This window comes from Aquila chrysaetos, chromosome 4, assembly GCF_900496995.4.
Source record: "Aquila chrysaetos chrysaetos chromosome 4, bAquChr1.4, whole genome shotgun sequence".
NCBI classification, from domain to species: domain Eukaryota; kingdom Metazoa; phylum Chordata; class Aves; order Accipitriformes; family Accipitridae; genus Aquila; species Aquila chrysaetos.
Window position 1 is genome coordinate 47,139,570 of NC_044007.1, and position 16,518 is coordinate 47,156,087.

A 16,518-nucleotide genomic window follows, 5' to 3' on the forward strand; every position below is an offset into this window, starting at 1 on the left:
GACAATGTGGGTTTGGTTCTTTAAAGCTCTGTGTTTTGTATGTTTGAGTTTTTCTTCCTCTCTTTTCATAACAGCTGCTTTTTTCTTTGCCTTGCTTTTGAGAACAGGCTATGCAATTTTTAGAAAATAAGCACTGCAAATGAATCATCAAATGATAGTAGTTAAGCTCCAGCCATTGTGGATGCTCCTACTAAGGGGGAGCACAAGGGTTTACTTAGGCACTCATACTGTATGGGTGAGTGACATTTGGAACGGGCTTTACATACTCAGGAGGTGCCTCTTCTACAGTTACTGCACATTAAGAGCGTTGTGCGGACGAGTGCAAAGCACAGGTGAGCATCCCTCATGGAGTTCATATACTTTTGGTCAACACAAGCTTCTGCAGAGCAATCAAAACCAAAATAACCAGAGGGGAAGGATACTGCCATCTGGAAAAGGCCCGGTGAAGTTACACCCTGGCTCCTCAGGAGCCTTGCAGGGGTGTGAACAGCAAGGTCACCATTACTTTAGCTAGGATTGCATGAAAGTAACGGATTCCTTTCAACCCTGCTATATCTTCTCATGGAAAGGGGATTGTAGAGGCTTTCTGCAGCCACAAACCTCTCCTTGTATATTTTACAACCAAATCCCGTATCTGGATTTAGCTCAGCATAAGCTAACATAATCTTAAAGTCCTGGTGTATGCAGCAAAGCAAAAAAATCTTATTATGGCAGTAAAATCATGGCTGAGGTAAATATATTCAGCGTCTCCACTTTCAGACATTTGTAACCTTCTGAAAAATACTGTCCTTTGGTCTAAGGATTTCACGTCTTGTCAGTCCAAAAGACTACTTAAAAACAAACAAGTAAAAATGTTTGCCAGTTATTTTTCATAATCTGAAATGCTCAGATAGGAAAATAAACTAGGAAATAAGTGTACAAAACATGGAAGGTCATAACTTCTTATTCAGCCTTGAGAAGCCTTCCCTCTGCAACGAGGGGCTAACTTGGCACTTGGATCATGCTAAACCACCTGTAATTGCCCACAAGAGATTGCCATGGCAAGTCAGCTCTAGTATCAGCTCTGAAAGTTTTCATGATGTCATTTTTTCCTACTTATGTTGAAGAAGTTACAAAGGAGGTGTATTGACAAAAAAAGAAGCATAGATCTAAATCTGACAAAACCAAATCATTACTTTTAGCAGTGGCCAGTGTTAATCAGGGATGCAGTAGTTAAATACCAAAGGAGACAAATCCATTTCGCTGGTAAATAAAATAATGGATAGACTCCCACCTGTTTGGGATTTGAAGCCCTGCAGTGAGAAATGGGCTGACTTATTATTACTCCAATTACAAGTGGGAAACGCGTTTATCCTCAGTCAGCTCGCTGAGAAGAAAAGAACAATTCTTGATGTTCAAAATATTCCCTCTTACCGAAACAAGTCACTTTGGGATTAGTGCAGACATGGACTCCATGCCATTTGAAAGGGCCTCTGACCATTGCAATCCATGTTCTTAGGACTTTGACCTTCTCTTTGTTGTGTTTTTGTGATACACTGTATAAATAATTCAAAAAAGGCTCCAGGATGCTGATTCCGTATCTTTTTTTTTTTTCTGTGTTATCATTGTCTCCACTACCCCAATATGCTAAGAAATCCAGTCACCCCACCTTTGCAGACATGCATGTATGTATATATTCAGGCATTTATTTCCCTTCTCTGATGTATGTGCAGTTTGATCCTGCCCCAGTGCATGTCCTGGGTGCTTCACCTTTAATAGCTTCTTAGGGAACACACTCAGAGTCAGAGCAGATCCTCTCAGAAGAGAGTTCAGTGGAGCTATGTGAATTTGTGGAGCTGAAAATCTACTGCCTAAATTGTGTGTTACATATTCCTTTCGTATGAGAAGGCACAGGCTAGCTGTACTGCCTTCCATTTTGCTGTAAAGCCTTCTGGACTGGGGTAGTTTTTTGTTGCATTTTTTGATAACCGTTCCATGTATTTTCTTTTTAAAAGGGAGATTTAAAAATAGAATTTTAAAAAAAATAATGGTAACAGTACAGTTACAAGTTACAAATGCTGCAGTTTTAGAAGCAACTGTTGTATGTGCTTCTGCTGAGAATATATGCCAAATAGAAAAACACAACAGTTAAGAAGCTAGTTAATACAGATGCACAGACAGCATGGAGCAGAGCCTTATATACCAAAATCCAGCTAAACACCTTAATATATAATGACATTGATGATTCTCAAATAGTATGAAAGTGGGTGCTACCACTTTCCAAAACAAAGTCACATTAAACACTCACTTACTGCAAGGTAGGTGAGGATTGGCTTATTTAAAAACGAAAAAAAAGGAAAAAAGGAATAAACTGTGAAAAATAAGCTGTGAAAAAAATAGTAAAAGCCCTCTCAAAGTCTGAGCTTCCAGCCTCACTGCTCACGAAACATATGCTAACAAATGTTTTGATACTCAAGGACTGTGTATGAGTGCATGCTGGAGCTTCAATTTAAACGCGTTAACAACATTTAATAACATTTCATAAATTATGTTCCAATCGCTGGTATGTTCTACCAAAACACAAGCAGAAGTACAAGGTAAAGCATAAAGAGTAAAAATATTCTTAATGAATTTTTAACCCCTTGTTAACAAAAGATTCATTAGACTTGGCCAAGCAGACAGCAAGAGGCCCAGGAAGTTTCACTGCTGTGAGGCTGCCAAAGACAAGGAAGGAAGTAATAAAAGAAACGCCTCTCCTTTTGGTTTGGGGCTTTGTGAACAAAGCAATAAATTGTTCTTAATTACTGCATTTCAAGACTACCAGAAAAATGTAGATTGGCCCAGTATCTTCTAGTCCTCAAGTGAAAATAGATGCATGAAGAGCTAACTACAACATGCAAGCTTTGCTGTCATTTCAGTGGAAAGAAGTTGATAAAAAGAAAAGCAAGGGAAGGAAAAATACCACCAAGAAAAACCAAACACCCTTTCCCCCACCTCCCAAAGCCCTGTGAGAGCCATCCAACTGGATGCCAGTAATTTTGGATAACCGGATCTGATGAAACAAGTTTGTCTGTCTGTAGCTTAGCAAAGACAAGCGTGTTGGTATCAACAAACTGGGATGTAAATAGTAATACCAATGGAATGACTGTCACTTTTTTCTCTCTGTTAGGCAGGGCCATAGAGTCCTCTGAAAAAACCAGCATCAAATACAAGTGCCCTGGACTTGGTTGGTTTCAGAATAGCTAACTCAGGAGTGCTAAAATCAGGTCCTATATCCCCACTCTCCTCCTTTGCATTCTGAACGAGGCAGTGTGCCACAGGACCCACTGCGCCAGTCAACACTTACACCTCTCAAGTATCATTGCTTGAGAAAAAGTGAAGTGTTTGGGGCAAATAAAACAGGAGGAAACCAACAGCCCACCTGCTTATGTCAAAGGAACAATACACCCACATCCTGCCCTCTGTGGTAAATATGCATTGCCCCACCTGGCCAAAGGGGCAGCCACCTGCGCGGTGCTGACTACCTGCCTGCACACCACGGCTCCGCGGTTTCAATCTGCAGTACCATAGTGCATGAAATTAAAGCTTCTGGTCAGCTCCGGATAACTGTGACCATCTAGTAGATTTGGCAGCAGTTTTCAGCTCTCCTTCCATTGTGTAATTTCAAGGTCTTGCAAAACACATGTCAGTGTATGTAAGGGAAATTTGGGTTTCAAGGTCAAATCTTCTCAACAGCTGAGTAGTAAGATGAGATTGACTCATAGGCATAAAGTCTGCCATGAAAGACAACTTAATTTTTAAACATTTTTCCTCGGTTTTGAGCAGCAAATGGCATAGGGATATGGGACTACTAAAGTTTCAGCTAGTGTTATATTATTTCTGTTTCTTTTTTTCTTCCCAAACTCCCATATTTTCCTAAGCCATGTCTTTAATTGGATGTTCAGACTAATGTGAGAGATGTATTAAAAATATATAAACAGTAGGATCATCAAACACAGTATATGCAAAATGGCAGATTTTAGAAATATTCCCTGCTAAAATTTCAACTGTTAAATGTGTTTTGGTAGGCAAAGAAGACTCTGCAGCTTTTTTAAACACAAGGAAATCCAAAGGATTACATCAAATCATGTTACAGACACTGACAGATACAGGCTTTCAAGCAAAACAGCTGTTGTTAAAGCTCCTGTGACTGCTTAGAATACATTGCTACAGTCTCCTAAAAAACAAAACCATGGGGAAGAAAAGAGTACCTTTAATCTATACTTTAGCTTCAGAACAGAGATGCAGCTCCATGTTTCTTCCTTTTCCTACAAATAAACAAAAGCAATATGAACCATTTCTATGCCTGTGGTGATCAGCAAGGGCCAAAAAGCCACAATATGGCCTCCCGCAAGTATACCTCTCTTAGCAGTGACCGCAATCTCAGACATACTTTCCTTGGACTGCACTTACTGCTATGTGTCCATATTAATTTTATTTAACATTAAGGTCTTCCAGATACAGCATAACTTCCTACCTTCCAAACATTCGCAGTACTTGAAATGAAGACTGTGAGCACTGGGTAAGAAGCCTGAAACAGCATCCGGTATCAATACAGCTGCTAAAGTGCTGTTGTGTCATTCCTTTCCTCAGGCGCTCATACAAGCTGTCCCTGCACATCTCCTAGGGCAACAGCAGCCTGCCACAGCCACCAAGGTTTGTGTTGTTCTGTGTGACAACTAGTGCAAATTATTTACTGAGATAATTTGCATGCTCATATGCCACCCATGGTCAATGTGCAGCAGTGGCTGAGATAAGACAGAGCTGCTTAAATCCAAGTGCCACTGGCAGAAGGGGAGAGGAGATGCTTGGGCTTGTAGAGGAGAGCACACACAAGAGCAGCCCCATGCTGGGGAGGGAGGGAGGGAGGGAGGGAGGCCAGCATACGGGCTGGGCTGACTATTCTATGGGATAAAAAGCTGAAAAGACAAGAAACCAGTTGGGTCCAGGACACACATAGACATGACTGAAGGTCACAGAGAACTACCTAGAAGGAAGTATCACCTCTAAACCAGCCTTTTTGCTGAAGTTTTGATTACCCTCATGGCCTGAAGGTGACCAACTTTGATGCAATGTTCATGCCATTATACGGCACAGGAAGGAGGACACAGCTAATGATTTTTCTAAGCCTCAGCTCTCAAAAGCATCGTTCAGGCCTAGTGTAATCTATCCCTATGTTAGAATAACACGGTTGCCAACTTGCATAGTTCCCAATTTTATTTATGGCATAATACTTGCACAGAAATACAGACAAATACATATTAATGCCTTTAAAAGTAGTTTTCACAGGAAATGCAAGACAGATCTAGCTGTACACGTCTTAAACCTTCCCTGTTCATATCCTGCCCAGAGAATCAGAGTCATTTATAGGGAATTGTGTGCCTTTTCTCTCTGCCCCCCCAAGGTCAGTATCCTCAAAGCCTTTCTTCTAGTCCTTCCATCTGGCTACTTGGTGAACTCCAGAGGCATTTGCATTGATGGTGCAGGACTTAGCACTAGATCTGTCATATATGGTTAAGCTGCTGCTGGGCTAAGCTCCCTTTTTTATCCTGAGTGGTATTTTCTCTTTGAACTTTAGGAATTTATACGGTGTTTTATCCTTTCAAGTATCTCTACAAATTCTTCATAGGATCTACAGCATAGGCAGCGCCTTTTTATGACAGAAAGACACAGTAGGTTTCCATGCTTTGCAGTCACTGTAATATAGCCCGCTGCTTCACTAAGCCCACTAACATTACATTAATTATTTGGAACAGAGCTTATGGTAAAGAAGTCGTGGTCGTTTGTTCTGATAGTCAAGCACACCATCAAAAGTCTGACTGCCTACAACAAATCAAGAGAGTTTTATAATGCCTTACTACACACTTTCATGTGTTGAAAGAAAAAAAAAATAAAAGCCACAAATTGTGCAGGAATAATTATCTTTCTGCTAGCTTGTTTTTAAAAGTAAGATAGGTAACATTTAAGTGTAAATGCAAATAGTAATGACAATATGAGGCTCCTAGCATATCAGAAATGTAGCATTCCCTGTGGAAATATAGAAGAGCATTGCAATGGGACAAATGAAATATACCCTTCAGCAAAACATGAAGGTATTCTACCTATTCTTTTACCTAAGTAGGATGACTGGCTAATCCTTGGTGCAGAGAAATGTACTAAGTAGGTGCATTTTAAGTTACTAATCTTGTACAACAGTTATTGTGTATCTTTTCTGTGCAAAAAAGTTTCATGCAGTTGTCTATAACAATTTCGGTCTTAATATGACTAGATTAAATAGGGGTCAGGAAGGAAAAATTAGCTAAGTGCCTCTTAGGGTAGACTGATACAGTGTTCACAAACACTGATTGCTTTTAAATCTTCTGTGTCTGTCTAGAGGAACAGGGACTACAAAAGTAATACCTCTAATATTACAGTATTTGACAGTATGTATCACCTTTCTCTGCAGAAGGTTATACAGAGCATGGCGTGATGCAGTTCAACTTCCAATGTGCCTGTCTGCAGGCTTAAAACATACTGCGACTTACTTCCCTCTTTTCAGTGCCAGGACTTAACTGAGGACAAACATATTCCAACCTCAGCAGACTCAGTAATAAAAAGGAAATCAGTGTCCTGTCCATTGGCATAAACAGATACAGCTTGACCCTGCTACTGCTAACATTGGTCTTCACCCTGTAAAGATCATCTCATGTGAGTTCCTCACATAAGTAGTCCCATAAGGTCAAATGAGACCCTTTTCCCAAAGAAGCCAGTGCAAGAGGAGTCCTGCTCTGTCATATTAAGAGAAAAGGAGCTTAGCTGGAGCATGTACTAATTTTCATTAACACAGTACAGTCCTTTTCACCTGATGCTCTGGATCGTTTTTTCTCTTTTCCTTGCTCTCCTTCCTTTCTACTGGTTTCTGTTCTTTTTTTCTTTCTTCTTTCTTTCTACCCTTCCCTTTTGCATTGTTTTCATTCTCCCTTCACGTACCATTTTTCTCCATCCCACTTTCCCCTTTTAACAACCCTCCTCCTCCATCCTGTTTTCTTTCCCTTTGCCCTCTCCCAGTCCTTTGGAGGACTGCACCTGTGTTTTTCTAATAGTCCCGCCAGAAGCAGCTGAATGCAGATGATAAGAAAACTGATAAAAACCACTTGAAACTTAAGGGCTATGTTCCCCCTAGCCTGCACAAAGGGGAATGGTAGATGTGGGCTAAGGAAACAGGGATTAAATGAGTCAAAACTTGCACAATTCCCACACAGGGGATTTGAATTTCTGTAGTTCCCATTAACTAGTGCACACAACCATTAAACTGCTTGTTCTGGTTATTATTTAAGAAGGGAAAAAATGAGCAGAGTCACATGGTAAACACATCTGAAAGACTAAAAGAAGAATAAAAAGTTAATGAAAGTGTGTGCACGTCAGACATTATACTCAGACCAAAACACATCCTTCCATTTGACATTCGGAATGCACCAGAAATACCGTTATCATTTCCATAACGAGAGCAAATACTTGCTTCTGAAACCTACAGGAGTTTTTAATCATCTTTTGAAATCTGGGTCCTAAGAAATTACCTCATTATTCCCCCTCTTCAAAACAGTCCTTTCATCGTACTCATTTTGAATGCCTAGCCAGGTAGGTCAGCCCCCACCAAAAGCCTGGTCCCATCCTTTAAGTCAAAACACACTCCCTAGGCCTTCTAGCACATTTAACATGCTGGCCTGCAAAATTTCTTTGTGCACTGTGTGCACTTAGAAGCCAGCAACCGCAGTACTTGATTTGGGAGTCACACAGACAGCTGCCATATCTTCAGGTAAAGCGTAAAGGGATTACATTAGATCTGGTAAATATAATTTATGTCCAGGATTTGAGAAAAGATTTTTCTTATCCCAATAATTCCTGCTAATCTAACTTAAGGATCCTAGAGACACAAAGCTGAATCTCTACTTTTATACTGAGGGTACCCAGAGCTCATTACAGATTTTTCCAAAAATCATAGATCCCTGGTTTGCCCTATCAGGTAAAGGAAAACTGTGACCACAGACCTTCCAGAATTTTAAGAAGAGCCTGAGGCAATTTCCAGCTGGGTATGCGATGCTATTCATCCTGCAATCTACTAGTACTCTGTCCTAGTAAGGAGAGCTGGACCTTCAATGAAGATAGCTGTGTGCCCTGAGACAGCAAGGCCAGGCAATTCTCCAGCACCATATTGATAAAATTAGGGAAATGGGCTCAAAGGAAATAGGCTTCTGCAATCAAATCCCTCTGTAGACAAGTTCAAGTCACCTAGCTTTTCTATGTTCCTTCTGTAGAGATGCAACTAATGTTGGGTCTTCAAAAGACTTACGAGAGTTTAATTATCAATTATCATATGGCCTGCATGCATGCTACCTGACTGCCATCCATGGAAGGGGTTTAGCGTTTACTCACTAGCTAACTACACACAAAGATTTTGGAAGTTACAACCCGTAGAGAAAGTTTTGTTATGTTCTGTACTGGTAACTGATTTCCATGCAACTCTTGCTCAGTGAAGTATTTCATACTTCAAAACATAATTCAAAACAAAAAGCGTGGCATGCACAGATTTCCACTGATCTCAAGCTGTACTAGTAAATGTGTTGGTAGAATATGAGCTGGTAGCAAGCTTCAAGCGGTTTGTAAGGGTATTCACTGCAGTAAAGTGTCATTTTCCACATTCCCAGTTGTAGTAACAAGAGTGCCTGGATTCAAAAGACTAAATAGCCTCCTTTGTTTATTATATAATCTGCAAAAATGCAAGCAGAGAGCAACAAGGAAAGAACAGATCCTTCCTCTGAGCACTCTGACGTGCCCCCTCCCCAAAAGAAGTCTCTCTTCAGGCTCATCACTTTAGTACTCAGCCTTTTGCTTTGGCAACTTTTTTCAAATTGCAAAGATCCCTATTTATTATGCCCATACATACAATTATCTACATCTACACGTATGTATATGCTTTGCTGGCTGCCCACATTCAGGGCCATCTGTTAGGCTGGCACTCTGCCCACCAAGAAGTTGGTCGGTCCATTTCACTAAAGCATAACTGTCAAGCCGTGATGGGCTTTGGTGGGCAGCCAAGAGCCCTTCTTTCTCCAGGGAGGCAAGCCTCCCAGCACAACTCAAGTTTGTGTTGCACACCACATGACCACGCTCATTGACAGGCATGCCAAAGCAAAGAAGATTTCAAAGAGGAAAGAAAAGAGGAAAGCTGACTGGTACTTCAGCCTGTGATCAAGACCTACTTTGTGGCGGTGATTACCGTGGACAATGCTTCTGTGGCTAAGCACAGGCCAAACCATCATTTAACTTTAACTCTGGCACCAACCAAGTACAACAGCACAATTGTGCGAAAACTCAATAGATGTAAATAGCCACTACACAGGGCAACGCTGCAAGGCATAAGGGCATATACAAATGGCCTGCAAAAGGCAGCTCCTTTCACTCATGTACAGACTTGGTGAGGAACTGTATTTGCCCACGAACCAGGGTGAAGATCAGAACAACATGCATCAGGTCGTCAATTCAGCTCAGATCCTTCCAGAAAGATTGTCCTACCATGTTGCTCACACTGTTCTCTCTTACATTTCTGATTAAAGCTGATCTGTCCTCTTCTCCTTGCACTCTTTCACCTTCATCACTTGAAGACAGAGGTGGGTTGTGGTTTACTTTTGAGTTTTAATCTTTTAAAGGTAATAGTCACATTTCAGAAAACATTGTGTCATCTTCTACTTTTCTTTTTCTCCAGTCCCCTGTGGACCCAGCCACTAGGAGGCTGCTTTGGGACCACTCATGTGGCTCTTCCTCCTGCATGGAGCCAGCTCACCCATCCTGCCTGGTGTCAAGTGTGGTGCAAACATAGTCCCACCTTCCTGCACAAACCAAGATGAACAGTTCAACGTGGTCTCACTGTTCAATGGATCCATTCACCCATAAGAATGACAAGCAAATTTTGGCACTAAATCAGCAGCTCCTCTCTTCCCCAGGAAAGCCAAAGGGCAAAAATATATCAGGCTTTTATTTAAACCAACGTGGTCAAACTTCATTGTGGAGGAGTTTTACCAGTTAAACAGGCCTCAGCTCACACCCGCCCTGTGAGGAGTCTGCGACCAGGAATAAGTTCCGGCTGAACTTTTGAAAAGCCGTTGACAGCACTGAAAGATTTCCGTTCCCTGTTAATTTTCATCGTGTCAGAAAAATCTTACGTTATGATTCTTACATCACAAAACAGTTTATAGAAGTCGCTGTCACATCACATTTTAATTGCTGTTACCTCTTTAGACAACAAAGCCCAGGCAGAGCTTGTCAGCACCAAGAGAAAAGAAAATGAAGTATGCTTCTGAAGTCTGAATTTCATTTTAAGCAAAATAAGCAGAGGCATCCAGACCACTACATGAGGAAATTCCACATGAATCTTCTACTTCATTTTTGTAGCTCTCCACCCCTGGCTCTTCTGACATCTCTTCTAGCTAAGAAGATTAAAAAAGTCCAAATCATTTGAGATACTGCATTGGTTCTTGGCATCAATCTGGTAGAGGATTTAACTGAAAAGAGCCTTTATTTTTGCACTTTGTACATTATAGGATGGAATTCTGTTAAGTTGTAATCTCTTTTGAACAATTATAAAAATCTCTGTATTTCCCTTTACAGGCTATTCTGGCTACACAGAGCATCCTTATACAAATGCAGCCTCTGCACAATAAAAGATACAGGATTTCCCTCTGGGTCCTTGTGGCATACACACAGGTATGTGAACTGTCAGTGGTACTTCTCATATAATCAGTATAAATATAGTGGATACAGGAGGAGACGATGACATCACACAGTTAATGGTAAAGTTTTGAATAGCACGCAGGAACAACATAAAATAATTATATTCCCTAGCAGGAGTTGTAGCTATGCCGTGGATAGGCAGTACTGTTGCAATATCTTTTTCTCTTCACTGTGAGGAAGAAAATACACCAGGGCTGGATTTATGTCATTATAAATGAGAGAAGGATTTAACCCATACATTTCAGTCCTGGCTATCTTAAGTAGTGGGGCAAAACCCTGGCTCTGCTGAAGTCAACAGCAAAATGCTATTGATTTCCAGGGGGCATGATAGCACCTTGAGACTTCATGATGTTCCAATTCTACACTAACTAAACCCAAACAAGAGGTATTTGAAAGCTTTTCTTAGATCTCTATCTCTCTAGAGTTGAGATGGGTTTCTCTGGAGATTTCCAGTTCTGGTATCACTTTCTTCATCAGCGCAACTAGTCTCACGTTTTTTGATCTCCACATCAGGACACAAAGGCCACAGAAGTTTCCAAGTTTGTGCAAGTGGCTTTGCATTTCATCTCAGTTGCTGAGACTACCAAACCCTCTGCTCCCTGCGTTGATTTCTGCACGTGACATTCTAGATATCTATACAGCTAAAGAGTACAATAGGTATATCTGATATCTTAAAGACAAATAAAGCATTTACACTTTAATTGGAATTGGTATGATTTAGATCTAAATTGGCACATCTTTCCTGCATGTTTTCCGATATGTCTTTATTGCAACAGTTTCCCAACTTAAGGCTACGTGAGAAGACAGAAGCTTTTTTTGCAAGACCACTAACACACACACACCACACCCCAAAACCAGTGCTAACATCTGTGGTGATCACAAAATGGTGACTGGATATGTTCATGAGATGTAAAAATATACAGATCAATAATGTTCTGCTACAAATTTCAAATAAAAACCTCATGCATTTTTTTCCAAACACAGTCTCTCTGGTAGATTTTGTAATACAGTAGGAGAGACAGCCATTGCATTACACTCTTCCAGGCTATTCCGATTGCCCCCCTACACATTTGGCCCCCCAGCACCCCTCCTTGTTTTCAGCAAAAGTGTCATTCTTGTGCTGTTTGTGTAAGTGGACAGAATTGCGAGCATCTGCTCCCAAATTATTATAAATCAAGGAACTTTCATGCTCTGTTAGCTTGAGAAGATGGTGTTATTAATGATCACTATTCAAGGAAGTTCAGCCTAAGTGTCTAAGTGAAGACATCTCTGATGTAAGGCTTTGTTTTGTTTCTGAAAACAGCTGAGTGAGCCATCTTCATTCTCACTGTTTAACATATTTCTGAGGCTACCACCTCTGAGAAATTTCAATTATTTTCCTTAGCTTAGCAGTAACATCAGCTTCCTCTGGAATCAGAAACAACACTGTCATTCCACAGCAACTCTCATAAAAGTCATTTGGCGTAGACAAATATTGGGGCCTGTGAAGATGCAAAGCTGCTTTTACAACTCTACTCATTATCCAGTTTCAGAAGTCTGAAAAAGCTGGTACAAATCTACAACGCAGAAAGTGAAAATGTAAGTATTAGGTCATATTACTACTGGATTTGAAACAATGCAAGAAATGAACGTGCATGGCCAGGCAGACCCAATTTGCTCGGCAAGTTAATACACTGTGATTTGCCATGTGATCCTAACCACCAGCCTTTCATTTCAATAGAAGCAGGACCAACTCTGCAAAGAAAAGACATCCCAGAGTCAGAGGACTGATTACGTGAGTTTTCTGCCTGCTAGTTACTTGCCTAGGTGCACAATGAGTGCAATGCACCCCGTGGGTGAATACCACATAATACAAAATTTAAAGATAAGAGGTCTGACTCATCACTCCATTGCACCAGTTTTGTGCCTACGGGGCTCCATGTTCTTCCATGGTGACTCAGTCCCAAGACTCCCCTCTCTCCAGGAAAAACATGACAAGTCATGCAGTACATATCAGACTTACCCATCAACTATAATCCCCATTTGCAGGGCAAAACTAATTGGAATGTAACATTCCATACCACTTGGATTTTGCTGTTATGCCTAGAGATAGGAACATATATAATTAATGTAAAGAGCAGCAGTTTAAAACACAGTCATTAGAATTAACCCTGTGACACCTGGCAACACACTTAAGGAGCCCTGTTTAAGAAAACAGTCCTTGACAAATGTTAACAGTGTGAATACGTGCAAGCTAAGATCAACAGCACAGAATTAAGGAGAAGGAGATTAGTCACTGGAACAAAAAGTTTCTCCAGAATAGTTCTCATTCCAGGATTGCTGCCTTCACTTTCCTAACCCAAAGCTGCCGAAAGAGAAGAAAGAAACTTTTTGGACAACTGTAAGATAGGCATTGACTATTCCTTCTCAAAGGACACGCTGTGTTTATGACAGCTATTTTTGGCTTTCAGCTATATAAATATAAAACACCATGAGGCCGATTTTCTTCTCACAGTTTCATGTCAGTACATATTCATTGATTTCAGTGCAATTACATCTGATTTGCCTGGCATGGAAGTTAGACAGATCAGTGCTGACCCTTATAGGCAATTCTGAATAGACTTACGCTGGGCAAAATGGATAGGAGGAGATAATCTATTCTACAGTCTCTGACAGCATACAACTGTAGAAATCAAGGAAATCATTAATAAAGGACTAAATCTTCAAAAGCCAAACAAAAAAAAAAAATCCATCCTTCACCTTCCTCTAAACCTTAATAGATTGCCATCCAGCAGCTTACCATAATGTACTTTGCAGGGTTTTTTTCTGGTTTTTCATTGTTGGATCAGTAGGTTACCCTAGCATGCAGAGATCACAACCACACATTTGTTTTCAGGGTTGGGTCCTGAGGTACTTCCCAGAGAGAGCTGAATCTGCCATGGTTGAGCCTGCACAGTTTAGCCATCCTGGGCATCAGTGCACACAACCAGTAACACACTGAAAACTGCTTGTGGAAATGATTACACACCATTGAGGAGCCACGTATACTGAGTATTACATGCATTAATTATCCACCTGCCTGCGATCACAGTGTGCACACATATATAATTTTGTATTAGTACTACCACTGCAAGACTACAGCACGTCATTCTGATTACAGTTATATCTCATGGAGAGGTCAAGTCAGAAGCTGATATTTTATGTGTGACTTTTTATAGGAAGGAAAGATTTATTTTTAGGCATGCAGTTCTTTGAATTTTAACTTTGTCTTGTGATAAAGAAAAAAAAATCCACATAAAACCACAAAGACATCTAGTGCATTACATACCGACTTTGAATAAATACAGGAATTTGACTGGTGACTGCAACAGGAGAGTGAAACCCAAAAATGTGTCAGTAGGATCGTTCTCTTTTGAGGAGCAATATAAAGACATGAACTTAAAATAGACATGGCATTGGCTTTTATCTCTCATGCTCACTTACCCTTTGACAATCAGAAACCAGCACGACTTAAAAATCTAGCACTCGCTACTCTCTAGTTGCCATCATTTTATTAGCCAATAGATGTCCGGTCGTGTGCGCATTCACAGGTGTGAGAGACAACCTGACGTTCAGGTAAAATTTACGGAAACAGCTCCATAGCTGTGATAGGGTTAAACCACAGAATCTGTGCCTTTACCCCCCATTGTTATTAAACTACTTCTATAGCCCAACAACAAGGGGAAGAGCAGCGGTACAATGTTCAGAAGTGAACACTAAGTTACAAAACTTTGAACATGACACAATATATTGAGTGTCTACAAGCACCAAGTTTGCAATACTGCTTCTTCCTTGGGGAACCTCTCATTTTGACATCTTCTGGGTTACCAGTTACTGTCGAGGATTATCAGACAACACTGATTTCCACCAACGTTTAAAGTACTACCTAAAACATCGCCCATGCTGGGAAGAAGCGGATCCAGTGAATCAGTACCAGATTCAGCTGACCACCGCAGTCGCCAGCAATATTTAATTTTAGGTGGTAGCTACTCTTCAGCATGGGAGTGTAGTACAAGCTAGTTTGGCTGCGATGACTAAGATTTTCACCGCCAATTACCAAACTTTGCCAACGAGTCGGCGAACGCACAGGTAAAGGCGGCGCTGCTGCGTTACGGGGCGCCGTCCTTTCGTCCCTTTTCCCTCAGCCGCCTGTAAGACGTGACAGCAGCCGAGCAGGGACGGCCGGGAACCCACCGAGTCCCCTTCTTTGTGCCGAGGGACCCACGGACCTGCTGCACGGAGCGGCTGGGTGGGTCGCTGGGAGATAGCCCGCCCCTGTCACACGCCTGTGCACGCTCACCCACACCTGCCAGGACACGGAGTGCCTCAGCAGGCGGCGCGAACCCGCCCTGAGGACAAGCGGCAGCGCGGTACGACCCCACTGGGGGCGGCCACGGCGGGTGGGGGGTCGGGGGGAAGGCGGGGGGGGGGGGGAGCCGGGCCGGCGGCCGCCGGCCCGGCTCCCCCCCCCCCCGCCTTCCCCCCGACCCCCCACCCCCCCAGACACAGGCTCCCCCCGCGGCGCTGAAGGGGGGGGGAACCCCGGGTGCCCCCCGCCCGCTGCCCCACACAGGTAAAGGGCAACAGGCGGCGCCCCCCGCCCGGCACCACGCACCCGCTGCCCCGGCCGGGATCGCTACCTCAGGAAGGCTCTGTGAGCTCCCGCCGCCGCCGCCGCCTGCTCCCGCCGCCGGGGCGGATCAGCTGATATTTACCTGTGAGGTAATGCACGCTCCGTAAGGTCACCGTGCACCCGCCGGCACACGGTGCCAGGCAGGAGGGACGCCGGGAGCGGGAGTCGTTGTTCCTCCTCCTCCTCCTCCTCCTCCGCCGGCGCCGCCACCACCGCCGCCGCCGCCGCGCACGGCGCCGGAGCGGGGCGGCCGCGCCGCGCAGAGGCAGAGGCGGCCGCTGCCGCTGCAGCTCCTGGCACATGCTGCAGGTGTCAGCGCAGGAGCTGCCCCGCCGCCCGCCCGCCGCGCCCGCCCCCCCCCCCCTCGCTGCGCATGCGCGTCCGCCCCACCGCGCCGGCGCGAAGCTTCTGCGCCGGCGCCCTGCCGTGGCTGAAGCCGCCGCGAAGCCGTTGCCCGGCTCCGGCGCTCCCCTCGGGGGGCGCTTCCCCGCCAGCACCGCCGCGCGCGCGGGGGCGGGGGGGCGGCGGGAGGGATGACGTAGTGGGGTGTGAGGCAGGGGCGAGGCCAGGCGGCGGGCGGGGGCCGCGGGGCGGCAGCCCCCTCCGCCCCGCCCCGAGCCCCCCGGTGGGGCGCGGCTCCGGGGGGGGGGGATGCGGGCGCGACCCCCCCCCCCCCCCGCCCTCCCGGGGTGGCGGGCGAGCCAGAGGAGCGGCGGGCGGGAGGGATGATGTCATCCTCTTCTGCCGGAGTGGGGCGGGGCGGCGGCGGGTCTCCCCGGGGGCGGGCGGGGGGCACCGACACGTGTGAAAGCTCTGGCGCTGAGAAACGCGCACGCTGGGAAACGCGGTTCTCCCGGGGGAGGACGGGGAGGGGGGGGAGAGTGCCGCGGCCGGTGCGGGGGGCGATCGCTCCGTCCGTGCCGCAGCCGCGGGGCGCGGCGGGTGCGCTCGGGCTGGGAGAAAGCGTCCTAAAGGCGGGCGGTGGTCCGGCGAGCCGCGTTCCGCACGCGCAGGAAGCCCCCCCGCCACGGTCGGTCCTCGCCAGCCCGGCGCCTAAGCGGCGGGGCGCAGAGGTGACCGCA

The 16,518-nt window shown here is 44.4% G+C and overlaps 1 protein-coding gene across 3 annotated transcripts in view; it reads right to left on the reverse strand.

The window, feature by feature from the left end:
* Positions 1–15,694, reverse strand: part of DTNA (dystrobrevin alpha) — a 234,484-nt gene extending 218,790 nt beyond the window's left edge. For 2 of the 3 annotated variants that reach the window (XM_030011176.1, XM_030011174.1), the window contains exon 1: positions 15,519–15,694. The gene's annotated coding sequence lies outside the window, so the exon portion shown is untranslated. Of the gene's footprint in view, positions 1–4,229; positions 4,287–15,518 lie in introns of all 3 variants that reach the window. The other variant, XM_030011177.1, reaches the window with a different exon arrangement.
* Between the last annotated feature and the right edge of the window lie 824 nt (positions 15,695–16,518).